This window comes from Phasianus colchicus, chromosome 24 (assembly GCF_987193195.1).
Source record: "Phasianus colchicus chromosome 24, bPhaCol1.hap1.1, whole genome shotgun sequence".
NCBI lineage: Eukaryota > Metazoa > Chordata > Aves > Galliformes > Phasianidae > Phasianus > Phasianus colchicus.
The window spans coordinates 78,731-98,112 of record NC_143459.1 but is presented as its reverse complement, the minus strand read 5'-3'; the positions used below and the strand labels follow the sequence as shown (position 1 = coordinate 98,112).

Below are 19,382 nucleotides of genomic sequence, written 5' to 3'. Positions count from 1 at the left end.
TGCCCTGCTACCCTTAGCTTCCCTACTTGCTTCCTCTACATTTATGTGCACCGCTTTGTACTTTTGAGTCTCTTCTTTGCCTCTTCTTTCTCTATTTTCCCTTCAACCCTCCCCTCCCCCCTCCCTCCCATTTTTCCCTTCCTCCCCTCCCCTCTCTCCTCTCCCCCCCTCCTTCCCTTCCCCTCCCCTCCTGTACCCCCCCTTTTCTCCCTTTCCCCTCCCCTTCCCCCTTGCCTTATGGCAAACTCACCTTTCCTGCTCTTCACTCCCTCCTTCTTCATTCTCCTGCCTTTTGCTGCTACTCTCGCCTTGCTTTCCCTTGCTGTGCTCTGCTTTGCTTTCTCTACATTTTGGCCATCCAGTCTTTTCTCAGCTGTTATTCTTGACTGTTTACTTGGCTTTTTTCTTCTTTTCTCATTTCTTTTTTTTCTGACCTTTTTGGGCTTTTTTCTTTTTCTTCTTTTTTTATGCTTTCGTTTCTTTTTTCATTTCATTGCACTTCTTTTTTTTTCTCTCTTTTCGTTTTTTTTTTGTTTTCATCTATTTTTTCTCATTTTCATCTTGGTTTTCTTTTTTCATTTTCACTCTTTTTTTCTTTTTTTTTTTCCTAATTTTTTCATTGCACTTTTCTTTTTTATTTCATTTTTCTCTCTCTTTTCTCATTTTTTTCTATTTTCATCTTTTTCTTTTTCATCTTGGTTTTCTCTTTTTGTTTTCCATTTTTTTTTCTTTTTTCTTTTTTATTTTTTTCCTTTATTACTCTTTTTTTTCCCTTTCTCTTTTTTCTTTCACCTTTTTTTCTTGTTTTTCATTTGTCTTTTTTTTTTTTTTTTTTTTATAATCATAGGTACTCCTGAAACCCCCTTTAAGCCCTCCCTACCCTCCCCATTCTTTCTTTTCACCCTCACCTCCCCCCTTGCCCTATCCTACCATTCCCTTGCCTGCTCTTCTTACCTGCGCTGCTGTCCCTTCCTTAACCTGCCTGAGCTGCTTGTTCCAAAAATTACCTAGCTGACCTGCTTGCCCCTCGCTTTCCTAGCTGAGCTGCTGGCCCCTCTCATTCCCTACCTGAGCTGCTTCCCCCTAACTTACCTAGCTGAGCTCCTTGCCCCTCGCTACGTACTTGAGCAGATGTATGCTCACTTGGCTTCCTTACTGGTTGTCCCCTCCCTTCCCTACCTCACCTGCTATCCCTTCCTTTTCCCTAGCTGAGCTGCATGCCCTTCCTTTTCCCTAGCTGAGCTGCATGCCCTTCCTTTTCCCTAGCTGAGCTGCATGCCCTTCCTTTTCCCTAGCTGAGCTGCATGCCCTTCCTTTTCCCTAGCTGAGCTGCATGCCCTTCCTTTTCCCTAGCTGAGCCGCATGCCCTTCCTATTCCCTAGCTGAGCTGCATGCCCTTCCTATTCCCTAGCTGAGCTGCATGCCCTTCCTATTCCCTAGCTGAGCTGCATGCCCTTCCTATTCCCTACCTGAGCTGCATGCCCTTCCTATTCCCTACCTGAGCTGCATGCCCTTCCTATTCCCTACCTGAGCTGCATGCCCTTCCTATTCCCTACCTGAGCTGCATGCCCTTCCTATTCCCTACCTGAGCTGCATGCCCTTCCTATTCCCTACCTGAGCTGCATGCCCCTCGCCTCCTTTTTTCTTGGTGCTCTTGCCTTTTCCTGCTACTCACTCCCAATCTCAACACTCGCCTTCTCTGCTTGCTGCTCTGACAAGTGCCTCTTAACTCTGCTCGCAGCTTCTCTCCTTCTGCATGCCCTTCTCTATTCCCTTCTCGTGCCCTTCACGCTTCTGCTCCCCTTGCTGAGCAAGCCCATGCGCGGTAGCTGCCCTTCAACCTCCTCCGCCCTTTGCCTTTCTCCACACAGATGCTTGCTTCTGGCCAGCACTCCTGCCCGCAGCCTAGCCCACAGCCCGCATCTCTTGGGGAGACAGCAAGGTGGCCTGGAGCTACCCACACCTCCTCCCAGGCACGGCTTCTCAGCTTTGCTTCAAGCCCACAAAAAGCCCCAAGGAGCTCCTCTTACCTTTGGGCTCAGCTTCTTCTCCTGCTGTGCAGCTCCTGTGCCAGGCCGGGGCTCAGCTCTTCCCACACTCCACCATTCCTGCAAGATTGCTTTCTCTCATTCACTGCCTTCCTTTGCTTTCCTTTGCCCTGCTACCCTTAGCTTCCGTACTTGCTTCCTCTACATTTACGTGCACCGCTTTGTACTTCTGAGTCTCTTCTTTGCCTCTTCTTTCTCTATTTTCCCTTCAACCCTCCCCTCCCCCCTTCCTCCCATTTTTCCCTTCCTGCCCTCCCCTCTCTCCTCTCCCCCTCCACTTCCCTTCCCCTCCCCTCCCGTACCCCCCCTTTTCTCCCTTTCCCCTCCCCTTCCCCCTTGCCTTATGGCAAACTCACCTTTCCTGCTCTTCACTCCCTCCTTCTTCATTCTCCTGCCTTTTGCTGCTACTCTCGCCTTGCTTTCCCTTGCTGTGCTCTGCTTTGCTTTCTCTACATTTTGGCCATCCAGTCTTTTCTCAGCTGTTATTCTTGACTGTTTACTTGGCTTTTTTCTTCTTTTCTCATTTCTTTTTTTTCTGACCTTTTTGGGCTTTTTTCTTTTTCTTCTTTTTTTATGCTTTCGTTTCTTTTTTCACTTCATTGCACTTCTTCTTTTTTTTTCTCTTTTTTCGTTTTTTTTTTGTTTTCATCTATTTTTTCTCATTTTCATCTTGGTTTTCTTTTTTCATTTTCACTCTTTTCTTCTTTTTTTTTTTTTCCTAATTTTTTCATTGCACTTTTCTTTTTTATTTCATTTTTCTCTCTCTTTTCTCATTTTTTTCTATTTTCATCTTTTTCTTTTTCATCTTGGTTTTCTCTTTTTGTTTTCCATTTTTTTTTCTTTTTTCCTTTATTACTCTTTTTTTTCCCTTTCTCTTTTTTCTTTCACCTTTTTTTCTTGTTTTTCATTTTTCTTTTTTTTTTTTTTTTTATAATCATAGGTACTCCTGAAACCCCCTTTAAGCCCTCCCTACCCTCCCCATTCTTTCTTTTCACCCTCACCTCCCCCCTTGCCCTATCCTACCATTCCCTTGCCTGCTCTTCTTACCTGCGCTGCTGTCCCTTCCTTTACCTACCTGAGCTGCTTGTTCCAAAAATTACCTAGCTGACCTGCTTGCCCCTCGCTTTCCTAGCTGAGCTGCTGGCCCCTCTCATTCCCTACCTGAGCTGCTTCCCCCTAACTTACCTAGCTGAGCTCCTTGCCCCTCGCTACGTACTTGAGCAGATGTATGCTCACTTGGCTTCCTTACTGGTTGTCCCCTCACTTACCTAGCTGAGCTGCATGCCCTTCCTTTTCCCTAGCTGAGCTGCATGCCCTTCCTTTTCCCTACCTGAGCTGCATGCCCTTCCTTTTCCCTACCTGAGCTGCATGCCCTTCCTATTCCCTAGCTGAGCTGCATGCCCTTCCTTTTCCCTAGCTGAGCTGCATGCCCTTCCTTTTCCCTAGCTGAGCTGCATGCCCTTCCTTTTCCCTACCTGAGCTGCATGCCCTTCCTTTTCCCTACCTGAGCTGCATGCCCTTCCTTTTCCCTACCTGAGCTGCATGCCCTTCCTTTTCCCTACCTGAGCTGCATGCCCTTCCTTTTCCCTACCTGAGCTGCATGCCCTTCCTTTTCCCTACCTGAGCTGCATGCCCTTCCTTTTCCCTACCTGAGCTGCATGCCCTTCCTTTTCCCTACCTGAGCTGCATGCCCTTCCTTTTCCCTACCTGAGCTGCATGCCCTTCCTTTTCCCTACCTGAGCTGCATGCCCTTCCTTTTCCCTACCTGAGCTGCATGCCCTTCCTTTTCCCTACCTGAGCTGCATGCCCTTCCTTTTCCCTACCTGAGCTGCATGCCCTTCCTTTTCCCTACCTGAGCTGCATGCCCTTCCTTTTCCCTACCTGAGCTGCACGCCCTTCCTTTTCCCTACCTGAGCTGCACGCCCTTCCTTTTCCCTACCTGAGCTGCACGCCCTTCCTTTTCCCTACCTGAGCTGCACGCCCTTCCTTTTCCCTACCTGAGCTGCACGCCCTTCCTTTTCCCTAGCTGAGCTGCACGCCCTTCCTTTTCCCTAGCTGAGCTGCACGCCCTTCCTTTTCCCTAGCTGAGCTGCACGCCCTTCCTTTTCCCTAGCTGAGCTGCACGCCCTTCCTTTTCCCTAGCTGAGCTGCACGCCCTTCCTTTTCCCTAGCTGAGCTGCACGCCCTTCCTTTTCCCTAGCTGAGCTGCACGCCCTTCCTTTTCCCTAGCTGAGCTGCTGTCCCCTCCCTTCCCTAGCTGAGCTGCATGCCCTTCCTATTCCCTACCTGAGCTGCATGCCCTTCCTATTCCCTACCTGAGCTGCATGCCCTTCCTATTCCCTACCTGAGCTGCATGCCCCTCGCCTCCTTTTTTCTTGGTGCTCTTGCCTTTTCCTGCTACTCACTCCCAATCTCAACACTCGCCTGCTCTGCTTGCTGCTCTGACAAGTGCCTCTTAACTCTGCTCGCAGCTTCTCTCCTTCTGCATGCCCTTCTCTATTCCCTTCTCGTGCCCTTCACGCTTCTGCTCCCCTTGCTGAGCAAGCCCATGCGCGGTAGCTGCCCTTCAACCTCCTCCGCCCTTTGCCTTTCTCCACACAGATGCTTGCTTCTGGCCAGCACTCCTGCCCGCAGCCTAGCCCACAGCCCGCATCTCTTGGGGAGACAGCAAGGTGGCCTGGAGCTACCCACACCTCCTCCCGGGCACGGCTTCTCAGCTTTGCTTCAAGCCCACAAAAAGCCCCAAGGAGCTCCTCTTACCTTTGGGCTCCGCTTCTTCTCCTGCCGTGCAGCTCCTGTGCCAGGCCGGGGCTCAGCTCTTCCCACACTCCACCATTCCTGCAAGATTGCTTTCTCTCATTCACTGCCTTCCTTTGCTTTCCTTTGCCCTGCTACCCTTAGCTTCCCTACTTGCTTCCTCTACATTTACGTGCACCACTTTGTACTTCTGAGTCTCTTCTTTGCCTCTTCTTTCTCTATTTTCCCTTCAACCCTCCCCTCCCCCCTCCCTCCCATTTTTCCCTTCCTGCCCTCCCCTCTCTCCTCTCCCCCCCTCCTTCCCTTCCCCTCCCCTCCCCTCCCGTACCCCCCCTTTTCTCTCTTTCCCCTCCCCTTCCCCCTCGCCTTATGGCAAACTCACCTTTCCTGCTCTTCACTCCCTCCTTCTTCATTCTCCTGCCTTTTGCTGCTACTCTCGCCTTGCTGTGCTCTGCTTTGCTTTCTCTACATTTTGGCCATCCAGTCTTTTCTCAGCTGTTATTCTTGACTGTTTACTTGGCTTTTTTCTTCTTTTCTCATTTCTTTTTTTTCTGACCTTTTTGGGCTTTTTTCTTTTTCTTCTTTTTTTATGCTTTCGTTTCTTTTTTCATTTCATTGCACTTGTTCTTTTTTTTTCTCTCTTTTCGTTTTTTTTTTTTGTTTTCATCTATTTTTTCTCATTTTCATCTTGGTTTTCTTTTTTCATTTTCACTCTTTTTTTCTTTTTTTTTTTTCCTAATTTTTTCATTGCACTTTTCTTTTTTATTTCATTTTTCTCTCTCTTTTCTCATTTTTTTCTGTTTTCATCTTTTTCATCTTGGTTTTCTCTTTTTGTTTTCCATTTTTTTTTTCTTTTTTCCTTTTTTATTTTTTTCCTTTATTACTCTTTTTTTTCCCTTTCTCTTTTTTCTTTCACCTTTTTTTCTTGTTTTTCATTTTTCTTTTCTTTTTTTTTTTTATAATCATAGGTACTCCTGAAACCCCCTTTAAGCCCTCCCTACCCTCCCCATTCTTTCTTTTCACCCTCACCTCCCCCCTTGCCCTATCCTTCCATTCCCTTGCCTGCTCTTCTTACCTGCACTGCTGTCCCTTCCTTTACCTACCTGAGCTGCTTGTTCCAAAAATTACCTAGCTGACCTGCTTGCCCCTCGCTTTCCTAGCTGAGCTGCTGGTCCCTCTCATTCCCTACCTGAGCTGCTTCCCCCTTACTTACCTAGCTGAGCTCCTTGCCCCTCGCTACGTACTTGAGCAGATGTTTGCTCACTTGGCTTCCTTACTGGTTGTCCCCTCACTTACCTACCTCACCTGCTGTCCACTCACTTTCCTAGCTTAGCTGCTGTCCCCTCCCTTCCCTACCTGAGCTGCATGCCCTTCCTTTTCCCTACCTGATCTGCATGCCCTTCCTTTTCCCTACCTGAGCTGCATGCCCTTCCTTTTCCCTACCTGAGCTGCATGCCCTTCCTTTTCCCTACCTGAGCTGCTTGCCCCTCGCCTCCTTTTTCTTGGTGCTCTTGCCTTTTCCTGCTACTCACTCCCAATCTCAACACTTGTCTGCTCTGCTTGCTGCTCTGACAAGTGCCTCTTAACTCTGCTCGCAGCTTCTCTCCTTCTGCATGCCCTTCTCTATTCCCTTCTCGTGCCCTTCACGCTTCTGCTCCCCTTGCTGAGCAAGCCCATGCCCGGTAGCTGCCCTTCAACCTCCTCCGCCCTTTGCCTTTCTCCACACAGATGCTTGCTTCTGGCCAGCACTCTTGCCCGCAGCCTAGCCCACAGCCCGCATCTCTTTGGGAGACAGCAAGGTGGCCTGGAGCTACCCACACCTCCTCCCGTTGAGATTCTCCCTCTTTATCCTCCTCAGCTTGCCTCTATCTGTGCCTCCTACTGGGTCTTCTCTCTCACATTCCCGTCTAGTGCCCGGTGTCACCCCACATTACCCTCTATTTCCCTGTGCTCCCGCAAGCCCCCTATTGTCTCTCTGCAGCCTTTTATAACCTTACACCTCTCTACTTCCCCCCCAATCCCACCCACAGACCCCTGTCATGCCTGTTTCTCTATACCACGCCTACGGCCCTCCCACTGCTCCCTGTAGCCCCACATCCCCTTCTATCCCACCTCCATTCCCCCTACAGCCACTCATAGAGCCACAGTTTCTTAGGTCCTCCCCCAGCCCCCTATATCCCTCCCCGTAGCTCTCCCCAGCCCCTCCCGGCCCCCAGTGCTCCCTATAGCACCGTGTCCCCCCGTTTCCCCCTCACAGCCCTCTGCTGCCCTAAATCCCTTTGTACCCACCCCTATCGCCCCATGTACCCCGATACCACAGCCGCTGCAGCCCCGCCTGCCTCCCTATCCCCCCCCCGCCTTCCCAGCCCCTCACCCCACCAGGCTTCCTCCCCTGTCCCGGCGCCGCTCTCCGTCCCTCCCGGCTCCGACTCTGCTGTGCTCAGCACCGCTCCCGTCGTGCCGCGGTTCCGTCTCGGTGCTGCCCGGACAGCTCCGGCGCGCAGCGGCGGTGCGGGGCGGCCAGGGCTGCGGGAGCGCCGCCGCCTGAGTGGAGAAGTGCTCTAGGCCGGCTGCCAACGGCCGTTCCCGCGCGCCGCGCCTCAGCCAATCGGAGCCGGCGCCGCTGCCGCTGACCAACGAGAGCCCGGGGGCGGAACGGATCGGCACGTGCCCAACGAGAGCCCGGGGGCGGGACGGACCGGCACCTGACCAATGAGAGCCCGGGGCTGGGACGGTCCGGCACCTGCCCAATGAGAGCCCGCGGGCGGTGCGGCGTTGCGCTGCGCTGTTGGTGGGAGGAGCGCGGCAGGGGGCGGGCCGTGGGTGGGGCCTCGGGGTGCGCCCTACTGCTATAGGGGGTGCGAGATGGGAATGGGATTTACAGGTGGGAGGTGGGGCTTGGATGTGGGGTTGGGATATGAGGTTTGGAACTGGGCTTGGGAGCTGGGGTTGGGATGTTGGATGTGCATTGGGATGTGAAATGTAGGGTTGGGGTGTGGGGATATGGATATGGGGTGGATATGGAATGGGAGGTAGGAAAATGGAATATATATGGGATGGGCTTGGGATGGACATGGGACCAACACTGAAGAAGGTGGGATGGATTGGGGATGAAATATGGACACGGGATGGGATTGGGATGATAGTGGCATGGGATAAGTAGATGGAATGGACATGGGATGCATGTGGGGATAAGGATTCGGAATGGCTATGGATATAGGGTTAGGGATGGGGATAGGATGTGGGGGTATGGATATGGGATGGGTTTGAGATGGCTGTGGGGTGGATATGATGGATATGTGATGGGATAACGTTGTGGGATACGGACGAGGGATGGCTACGAGATGGAGCTGTAGTGGTTATGGGGCCATAGGGGCGATGGGGCCAGGATGCTGCAGTCACCTCTGTCCCCAGAGTTCATCCCCAGTGTGATACATGGAGCCCCACAGCCGCTCCTCTGCCCTTTATCACTTACATGGGGAGGACATCCCCCAACCTCCATTATCAAAAATAAACCTTAATTAGAAAAGTGAGGGGTGTCAACCCCACCCCATGGGAACAATGTTTTCTGTGGGGGAGGGCACAGATGGCGTCTCCAGAGGGCTGTCCCAAACTCTGGGGGGTGTTCACAACTCTAGGATATGACACCACCAGGGTGCCATGAAGGTGTCCCAAGCTTTGGGGTGTGACACAGGGATGTCCCCAATTTTGGTGGTGTGACATTGTCATGTGGTGTTCCCACTTCCCTGGGAAGTCCTCCAGGTGGTCACGGTGTCCCCAGCTTCGGCTCAATGTCCCCAGGGTTTTTTTTGTCCCCTCTGCATGACGGTGACACCCGGCGCCAGCTGCCAGGAGTGACGCCCAACGGTGATGACACCGCATCACGGCTGTGCCACGCTGGTGTCACACAGTCCCCTCTGGTGGTGGCACAGAGTTCACCACCGTGCATGTCCCCGTCCTCATGACAGACGATGGTGACAGCGCCAGAGGTTTCCGGTGTCACCGGGTCCTGCGGTAGGCAGGTCTGGAGGGGTGACAAACAACAGTGAGAGGCTCAGTGACAGCACGGTGACAACGTAGTGCCGCCTGTGCCTGCCCCCATGTGATGGTCAGAGTACAGGGAATGGTGTCACCCGATAGATGGTGGCACACAAGTGATGGTGACACCAGATGACGGTAACAACAGTGACAGCCAGGGATGGGGACACTGCGTCACGGCTGTTCCACATCGAGGTTACCCTGTGTCACGGCGTCACCTGAAGACAGTGACATTCAGTGACACCCAATGGCATCCAGTGAAGGTGGCACCCAACAATGGTGACACCACCGACCCCATGTCACACCTGCACCAGACCCCACGTGTCCCCCGACTGTCCCCAGCCCCCCTCCCTGTACTCCTCCTCGTCACCTCTTCAATGAGGATGTCACCGTGCTGCAGTTGTGCCACCATGGCAGGGGGGACAGCTTGGGACAGTCACGGACAGCCAGGGTGACAGCGTCCAGGAGCTGTAGGACGCTGATGGGGCTCTCGATGGGGCTCACTATGTTTAATGATTTAATTCGGGCTGGGGTCCAATTTGCTAAGATTGACTGCCAGCCCAACCATATTCTTCTCCAGCTTTGGAGACAGCTAAAGGACAACCAAAAATTTCAGACCTACCCTAAGAAACCAAGGGTAAGGGTTACAGAGAGAATGCCAACAACAACATGGAACTTAGAAGATTTCATTGTTGCTAATAGAAAAAAAAAGCTGCCTCAGGTGTCTCGGGCTACAATGCCTGAGGCACTGGAAGCAAAAGAATTGGCCATAGCTCAATTCATGGCGTGACGAGGGATGTTAGTCCCCCTAGGGCCTCCAGATAGGACCAGAGGCCCTGTGTAGAATTAAGGATTTATTGGTCCCGAAAAAACATTCAGAGAGTTATGGCATTGGTGGACACTGGAGCAGAAACATCAATTATCTACAAAGATCCAACCAAATTTGGTGGAGACAGAGTGATGATTGGTGGCTTTGGGGGACAGACTATTCCTGTCACCCAAACATGGTTGAATCTGAGGGTGGGGCGTCTCCCACCCCGGGAGTGTAAGGTGTGTATTGCCCCAGTGCAGGAATACATCTTGGGCATAGATATTCTATGGGGTCTGGCTCTCCAGACAACTGTGGGAGAGTTCAGACTTGGACAGAGATGTATCCGTACCCGGGCAGTGCAGGCAATATTAAGAGGCCATGTGAAACATGGGCCTATTTGCCTGCCGAAACCGCGCCGGATTACTGATGTAAGGCAGTACAGACTCCGGGTGGGCAAGATGAAATATGGGGAACGGTGCAGGAATTAGAAAAAGTGGGCATTGTAAGACCTGCACACAGCCCATATAATTCCCCCACACGGCCAGTGCGAAAGTCGGATGGCACGTGGAGAATGACAGTGGATTACAGAGAGTTAAATAAGGTCACGCCGCCTGTTCATGCGGCCATAGCCAACATTGCCTCCCTAATGGAGCTGTAGGACGCGGATGGGGCTCTCAAGGTACGTTGGTACGGCCCCAGGTTCCACGGTTACGGTGACAGTGAGAACTTTGGGGACAAGTGGTTGTCCGGTGTCACCCGGTGGCCCTGGGGGGATTGTTTCCGTGGGGCTTTGCACAGGGATTGGTGGGAACCATCCATTTCTGAAAGGAAGTGGCAAAAAATATACAAGAAAAGTGACATAGTATTGATTTTAATGGAAACAGACATTATTGGGGGCGATCCCACGGGGACAAAGAAGAGCGAGAATGTGTCACTATGTGAGGTTGTCCTCAAAATCCCCATTAGAGACCTCTGGAGGACTCCAGGAACGCCTGGGGACCCCAAGACACCCATGGGACATCTCCAGACCCTTCCAGAAGACAATAGGACCCTCTGAACCCACCTGAGGACCCCCCCACATTCCACAGGATCATTCTGGGACGTCTGCAGACCCTTCTGGATGAATCCAAGGACCCCCTGGATCAATTTGAAAACCCCCTGCACCCTCCAAGTCCTCTCTGGGACATCCCCAGAGATGTCTCTGATGACGGGATGACTCCAGGACCACTCAGACCCACATGAGAACTCTCTGGACCCTACCAGACTCTACTGGCACATCTCCAAATCATCCCAGTGGCTCCTCGGAGCTCCTGGACCCATCCTGGGAGCTTCCAGATCCTTCCAGGGACCCCCAGGACCATTCTTGGGACCCCCTGGACACCCCAGGATCCCTCTGGGACATCTCCAGATCCTTCTGTATGAATCCAAGGACACCTTGGATCCACCTGGGGACCAACTGGATGCCCCAAACCCCTCTACAACATCTCCAGATTCTTCTGCATGCCTCCAGGGGTATATAGGGGGGGGCTCGTGGGGAATCTATGGGCGAAAAGGTGTGAGTGGGGCTTCTGTGAGGTGGAAAGAGGGTCTGGAGGTGGAGAAAGGTTGGAAGGGGAAACTGAGGGATTGTGGAGGGCTTCTGTGGCGTGGAAAGGGGCTCTGAGGATGGAGAGAGGGGGTTGTGAGGGGGAAAAGAGCAGAACGAGGCTTCTGTGAGTGAAAAGGGGGCCTGGGGATGGAGGGGTACATTGTGGAGGGGAACTTGAGGGGTGGAAAGGGGGCTTCTGTAGGGCAGAAAGGGGGGTCTGGGAGTGGAGGGGGGGTTGTGTGGGGGAAAAAAGGGGTGAGTTGGGTCTCTGCTGGGAGGAAAAGGGGTCTAGGAATGGAGAAGGGGTGGCAGAGGAAATCTGGAGGGTTGTGGGGGGCTTCTATGGGGTGGAAGGGGAGTCTGGGGGACACCTTAGGGAAGTATTGGGGGGGAGAAGAGTGGGATGTCTATGGGGTGGAAAAAGAGTCTGGGGGGAAACTTAGTGGCTTGTGTGGGGGAAAGGGGTGAACAGAGTTTCTACAAGGCAGGAAGAGCATCTGGGGGTGGAGGGAGGGGTGGGAGGGAAGAGCCAGGGGTTGTGCGAGGCTTCTATGGGGTCTGGCTGAGGGAAATTGGAGGTCAAAATGAGGAACTGACTCCAGGGGTCAGGGAGGAGCGCACAGGGGGTTACAGGGACCTCTAGGGGTCAGAAAAAAGGGGCCAGGAGGTGGGAGGAGAAGGGAGGACACGGGACCCTGGGGGTCAAATAGAGGGGAATGGGGGGTGGTAGGAGACTCTGGGGATCAGAATGGGGGAATTGAAGTGGGGGCACTCGGGGGGAGGAGAGGGGGTTCGGGGGTCAGATAGAGGAGACTGGGAAAGGGGGGGACTCTAGGGGACAGAATGGGGAGAGCGGTGGGGGGGGTGGGGGGACACCAGGGATCAGAACGGGGGACTGGGGAGGGATGAGGGATCGGGGGGGGGACCCTGGGGATCAGAATGGGGGAGGCACAGAGGGGAGGGGTGGAAGAGGACTACGGCGATCAGAACGGGGGGACTGGAGGGGAGGGAGACCGGGGGGAGGGTGTAACCCCGGGGGGCACACAGAGGGACTGGGGGGTGCGGGCGATCAGCGGCAGGGGGAGAGGGGGGGAGGGCAGCGAAAGACACGGGGTGGGGGAGGCGGCGAGACGCAGGGCAGCCGCCCCCGCCGAGGGAAGCCCCGAGCACCACGGAGACCCCGCGGGGCCGAGACAGAGCGGCACGCGGCCCCCCCGCCGCCTTCACCCCGGCCCCCGCCCCGGCGCCCCCCGAACACCCACCTGTAGGAGCCGAGGCGGCGCCCGGAGCCCCGAGGCGCCCCGCACCGCTTCCGCACGGCCGCCTCCTCGGGTCGCGGCGTGATGACGTCACTCGGCGGGGACGGCGCGGCGCCGTAGCGACGGACCGGCGCTGAGGCGCTGAGGCGCCGTCGCCGTGGCGACGCCGTCGAACGGTACCGCTCCTGCGGGAGCCGCGCTGAGACGTGCCGCGTCTCCGGCTTCCCCAGAATCGCTTTCTCCAGGCCGATTCCGAGCTGCTGGCGCTTCTTGAAAGCCGAGCGCGCATCTCTGCCCGGTTTTCTCACGGCTCCTGCGGCGGCATCTCTGGCCACTTTCTCCTCCAAGGAAGAACCGAGCGGTGGCCCGGCCGGGCTCGGTGCGTGGGATGTGAGAAGGGCACAGCCCGGAGCAGGACCTGAAGAACGAGCTCAGCTCACCGCTGGCACGTGTTCTGTAGTCCCCCGGGTGCTGCAGAGCTGCGCTGGACTCGCTGAGCAGCACGGCGTGGTGCGGGGATGTAGGAGAACACAGGTGCTCGGTAGACTTGCTGGGGCAGGGAGCTCTCACTGATGCTAAACTCGCTGAAACGAAGTGACTCGTTCAGGACACGTGCCTGAAACATATGCTGGTTCTCTAGGCAGAGCTGCCGGACAGACCTGTCAGCACTGGGAATTAAGCACGGCAGTGAGATGAAGCCAATGATGCGTTCATGTAAGAGCAAGAGGTGCTTTGGAATGCCTTTATGGCTGCACAGCTCCTCGGGAAGCAGTTACACCTGCCAGCTCAATAAGAGCTGTCCCGTGGATGCTGTACAGCTGTGGAGCCTTTGCCCACCTGCACTGCATCTTTTAGATGTATCATTGAGAGGAATTGAACCAGCAAGGGCTTCAGGGCTGAGCTCTAAGAATGGAAACTCCCTCAACTTTTGAAAGAGACTGGGTTCCTAAGGTCTTAAGACCTGGAGCTGGCAGGGCACACCCCTCTTGTGCCTTTCCCCCGACTGGTTTTTGGGAGACAGCAAATGGACACCCCTACAAGAAGTCTCAGGGTGTTTCCTTCTGAAACTCTTATTATGGAAGTAAGAATACATTCCTGGCTCCATTTTGCTCTTGTGTCAGAAGGCAGAGATTTAAGCTACCTAAAGTCACTTTTCCACAGAACGTTCCCACAGAAAGAAGCATCCAACATCTCTCTGTAGCTACGGAGACCCTGACTTCTCAACTCTTTCCAGGTATGTTTTACTGTCTCTTTCCAAATTTAGAAACGGCAGCTGTGCAGAAAAACATGCCACAGATCCTGAAGTGTGGGCCAGCGGGGAGTTTTACCCCGTCTCCTCCCTGATGTCAATCTGAAGTGATCTCCTTTAGTCCTCAGTATAACAAACGCATCCTGTGACCGTGCTTGAAGACAGTCTCCCTTGAGCATTTTAGCTGAGCTTGGTTAGCGCTCTTAAAACAAGCTGTGCAAGTGCTGCTTTTCTCCCCACTGTGAGGGATTGCTGTCAGGAGCCAGTTATGCCAGGCACATCCAGCAAGGAGCTGCTGTGGCACGATGGGCGCGTGGAGCGGCTGTCTTCCAACCTATCCTCTGCAGCAGTTAGCATTCTGCGGGTTACTCTTCCCCAGTTTGCAGAACGAGTATCAGAAGTTGATGCTCTTTTGTGAAAGAGTAAATGTGGGTTGAAAAAAAGGCAGTGTGACATTCCTGACTGCAGATGGAACAACAGCACAGATGCTGCCAGCCCCGCAGTAAAAGCTGGACTTGTTAATGAAGCAGCTTATCCATCTGTGTCGGGCTGTGGTAAAACTCACCCGCTGGCCCACCTGAACCTTTGCCCACCTGCACTGCATCTTTTAGATGCATCATTGAGAGGAATTGAACCAGCAAGGCTTCAAGGCTGAGCTCTAAGAATGGAAACTCCCTCAACTTTTGAAAGAGACCGGGTTTCTAAGGTCTTAAGACCTGGAGCTGGCAGGGCACACCCCTCTTGTGCCTTTCCCCCAACTGGTTTTTGGGAGACAGCAAATGGACACCCCTACAAGAAGTCTCAGGGTGTTTCCTTCTGACACTCTTATTATGGAAGTAAGAATACATTCCTGGCTCCATTTTGCTCTTGTGTCAGAAGGCAGAGATTTAAGCTACCTAAAGTCACTTTTCCACAAACGTTCCCACAGAACGTGGACCTGGCCTTTGGCCTTGTTGGAACTCATCCCATTGGCTTCAGCCCAGCTCTCCAGCCTGTCCAGATCCCTCTGTGGGGCCTCGCTACCCCCAGGCAGATCCACACTTCCAGCCAGCCTGGTGTCATCCGCAAACTTCCTGAGGGTGCGCTCAGTGCCCTCAGCTCATCAAGAAAGATCTTGAGGAGGACAGGCCCCAGCACCGACCCCTGGGGAACAGCACTGTGACCCACAGATACCACTTTTCTCACAGATACGTGACATTTTCATCCGGGAACACTATTTTAGTCCCCTACACATGATCTCTTCCACCAAAAAACAAGGACATTTTCTCCCAGATAGACCACTTTTCTCCTAACTATGTGACCGATTATCCGGGAAATACCCATTTTTTCCTAAAAATATGGCGTTTACTCCCAGAAATACCAGCTTTCTCACATACATGTGATCTTTTCCCCCCAAAACAAGACATTTTCTCCCAGAAATACCACTACGCTTAGAAATACCTCACGTTTCATCCCAAGAATACTACTTGACGCTCCTCAGGATCACACTTACTCCCAGAAAAATGGCAGTTTCTTCCAGATAGACCAGTTTTCTCCCAAATACATGACATTTTCTCCAAGATAGACCACTTTTCTCCCAAAGACGGGACATATTCCCCCAGAAATACCAGCTTCGTCTTAAAAATACGGCCTTTTTTCCCAAAATACCAGCTTTCTCACAAACACCTGTCATTTTCCAACCAAGGATGCTACTATCTCCCAGAAACAGCAGTTTTCTGAGAAATACCTGACATTTTCTCTCAAAAGTACTACTTGACACTCCTCAAGAGGACATTTTCTCCCATATTTACCGTATTTTCTCCCCAAAGGACCAGTCGTCACACCAAAAATACCACAGTTGCTCTCGAATAGAAGACATTCTCTCCCACCATTTCCGAGTTCTCTCCCTCAAGTATGTCATTTTCTCCCAGAAATACCACATTTCAGTGGTAAATTTCACCTTCTCTTCCAAAAAGAGGATATTTTCTCCCAGAAATACCCCTTCTCTTAGAACTACCACACGTTTTCTCCCAAAAATACTGGATGACAAAACCAAATGGGACACTTGCAACCAAGAAGAGGACTGGCACAACTGCAGAGCGGTGCCATCCTCATTGAAGAGGTGACAAGGAGTGTACAGGGAGGGGAGCTGGGGATAGTCGGGGGACATGTGGGGTCTGCTGTGGGTGTGACATGGGGTCGGTGGTGTCACCATTGTTGGTGCTTCCCTTCACTGGATGCCACTAAGAGTCGTTGAGTGTCACTGTCTTCAGGTGACACCGTGACACAGGGTGACCTCGATGTGGAACAGCCGTGACGCAGTGTCCCCATCCCTGGCTGTCACTGTTGTTACCGTCATCTGGTGTCACCATCACTTGTGTGCCACCATCTATCGGGTGACACCATTCCCTGTACTCTGACCACCGCATGGGGGCAGGCACAGGCAGCTCTGCGTTGTCACCATGCTGTCACTGAGCCTCTCACTGTTCTTTGTCACCCCTCCAGGCCCGCCTAGAGCTGGACCTGGTGACACTGGAGTCCTCTGGCGCTGTCACCATCGTCTGACATGAGGATGGGGACACGCACGGTGGTGAACTCTGTGCCACCACCAGAGGGGACTGTGTGACACCAGTGTGGCACAGCCGTGACGCAGTGTCATCGTCATCGGGTGTCGCGTTCGGCAGCCAGCATTGGGTGTCACCGTCATGCAGAGGGGACAAAAGGACCCCCTGGGGACGTTGAGCCGAAGCTGGGGACACTGTAACCAGCTGGAGGACTTCCTGGAGAAGTGGGGACACAGCATCGTGCTGTCACACCACCAAAGTTGGGGACACCTTCATGGCACCCTGGTGGTGTCACGTACTGGAGATGGGGACACCCCCACAGTGTCACCCCCACGGACCACTTTGTTCCCATGGGTCGGGGGTTGACACCCCTCACTTTTGCAATTAAGGTTTATTTTTCGATAATGGGGGTTAGGGGATGTCCCCCCCCATGTCCCCATGTAAACTAAGCATGCACGCTGCAGTTTTCAGCCTAGGCTTTTAAGAGCAAAGCCAGAAAATTCCACACCGCTCAGTACAAAGCTGTGCGATGATGAGAGTGACTCAAGCTCTGCCCAAAGAATGAAAAGTAGCATCAAAACGGCTGAAGAGAGGGGGGACAGTGAGGCAAGGTAGCACTGCAGAGAAGTCAGGAGAACACCTCTGCCTTCCGGGATCAGGCAGCCGGCGGAGCCTCTCTTCCCCCAACAGAGACGCCTGCAGGGTGAGGGGCACACGCTCACTTCTGCTCAGTGCTGCCCCGAGAAACTCAGACAGCTCGAGACAGCTGTTCTCTAACTCAGCGCGCCTGTGCTCAGGCCGTGCTACTCGCAGTTCTGTGCACGTGCTTTGCAGGCAGTGCGTTTATGGGCAGGGCCAAGGACTGGTGCATCCATTGCTTCTATAACCTGCAGCATCCCCTGATGGAGATGTGGGAGTTCTGACCCAGCGCCGCGAGTGGAATAATGAGGAGGTGGTGCAGCAGCTCACTGAGTGCCACTGGACAAATCAGGCCGTGCGCTCTTTGTGAATACAAAGCTCCAATTGTTTATTGATGGACTGCAACCAGAGTGCCAAGTTGGGCTGCTGCCACGAAGCCGCTGCCTTCTGATGCTCCTCCACTCAGTCCTTCAGCTGCAGCTTCTCCATCATCTCCACAAGGCTGTTCATTGTGGAGGACTGGAAAGAAAGAAAGCGAGCGTCAAAGTAGGACACCGCTTCCCCCAGCATTCTACAATCCCCTTCACGTCTGACAGACAGAGAACAACAAGAGCCGTGTCTGTGCTCACCGAGGACTCACCTCTGCACGTGCAGCGGCAGCTCTCAGAGCAGCCTTCTTCATTTCTGCTCTCCTCTCTTTTTGTCGTTGTCGTCTTGCTATAGAGAAAGAGGAGAGAAATTCAGTTTGTCAACAGCAAAACCGCGGAAACATGGGTACATGAAAACAGGCTAGGAAGCCTCTCAGGGAAGGGTATTTCCAGTGGGACAAGCAGAAGGCTGTCATGGATTTCATGGGAAAAGAGAGGGTTACACTTTCTGGCACTTCCTTGCCATTGGACTCGGCAGCCTTCTACTCTTTTCCCCTCTCCGCAGAGAGAAGGAGAAAGCAAAGCAAATCCTAAGCAAACTCCATGCACCTGATAAGGGAAGCACCTCACCAGGGCAGCTGCAGCACCTTCCTACCTCTTCGCTTTGAGGTCCGGAACCGCTCAGTCGGCGCTGGGGCAGGCCCAGGGTGTGTTGCTGGAGCTGGCACACCGCCTCTGCTCTGATGTGGGCTCTGAGCCTTCTCCCCATCGCGCTCCACCTTCACTTGTTTCTTGGCAGGCCACAGCTCTGCTTTTTGCTCCTCTTCCTCCACTCCCTTGCGCTTTCTTGCAGCCATGGTCTTGGAGAGGGAGTGGTTGTCAACTGCAGGGGAAGGTCTTTCCCCTCTGCTGGGACCTGCTGTTCCAGGAAGCCCTCCTGGAGCCTGGAGAGGAGCTTTCGCGTACATCTTGCCGTTTGGCTCAGCACCTCTCCCTGTTCAAATCAAGCAAGGGGAAGCAGCAAGATTAAAAGAGAGTCACACACTGCCTTCGGTCTGCAAAATGGGCCACAATGCTAGGAACTCTCGAGTGTTCACAGCAATGGACCTTGGGATCTTGGCTGAACTGTGGGCCATTTCCAATTGGGACAGGAAAGGCAACTGTAATCCCCAGGGATTAAGATCTCAAGCAACACGCAACGACAGCAGTCCCAGGAAAGGACAGACAGAAAGCCTAACTAGAAAGACAGTGCACCAAACCCAGATGCTGCTGTGTGTCTGTACCTCTCTTGGGGGCTGTGCCACACTCCATGCTCCTCCCCTGGCTTCCTGCAAGGCTGCGCTTCACTGCAAGCCTGCTTGCATCAGCTTCTGTCAGAAAGGAAACAAGAAAGACATGAAGAGCATCTCTTTGGAGGAGCATTTTAGCACAGCCAACCACAAACTTCTGCTCCTCAAGCATAGTTCTTCAATTGGCCTTTCTGCTGCTACAACACTGTGCCATTTCTGCAGTCAGCACAGATCTGCAGTGCCCCTTCTTTTCTCCTCCATCCCACACAGCCCTTCATGCAGCCCTATTTAGAGGCAGGTACCCACACCACAGCTCACAAGAGCTTCTTACCTGGGGAGGCTTTCCGTTTCCCCCCAAGCCCAGCACCATTCCATGGACGCGCAGGCTCCGTCCCTACAACAACAGATTGTGTGTTGATTTCACAGACACCAGGAGCAGCACTGTCCTGTTAGCCCACGTCCACCACAAAAACCAAAAGACACTCTTCTACAGCCAGAACAGAAACTGATCTTTAAACTGCAGTGCGCTTGCACAAAGCACTACTGCTCTCATTCCCGCTCAGGTGGCAGCAGAGGAACCCCAGTCTGCCTGACAGCTCTGCATGCTGCAGAGCAAAGCTGCGTCAGCACACAAAACGCTATCAGCTGCAAAAGTCGAGGCACGGATTTTTTGTCCCTGCAGGGAATGCACTCAGCTCTGAGCACCACCACTTACACACACACTTCTGTCTCACTGCTGCCATCTGTTGCTGTCGGCCTCTCTAATGCTTCCACCATGGTTACCGGACATCCC

The 19,382-nt window shown here is 53.2% G+C and overlaps 1 long non-coding RNA gene and 1 pseudogene across 1 annotated transcript; both read right to left on the bottom strand.

Annotated features, from left to right (window-relative positions):
• Window positions 1–864: 864 nt before the first annotated feature.
• Window positions 865–5,038, bottom strand: LOC149915071 (uncharacterized). Its single transcript, XR_016459718.1, has 3 exons — window positions 4,809–5,038; window positions 2,405–2,497; window positions 865–2,108 (listed from the first exon to the last, which is right to left on the bottom strand). It is a non-coding gene; the product is annotated as an uncharacterized LOC149915071 (long non-coding RNA).
• A 388-nt stretch (window positions 5,039–5,426) lies between these two features.
• On the bottom strand, window positions 5,427–8,687 carry LOC149915070 (uncharacterized; annotated as a pseudogene).
• Between the last annotated feature and the right edge of the window lie 10,695 nt (window positions 8,688–19,382).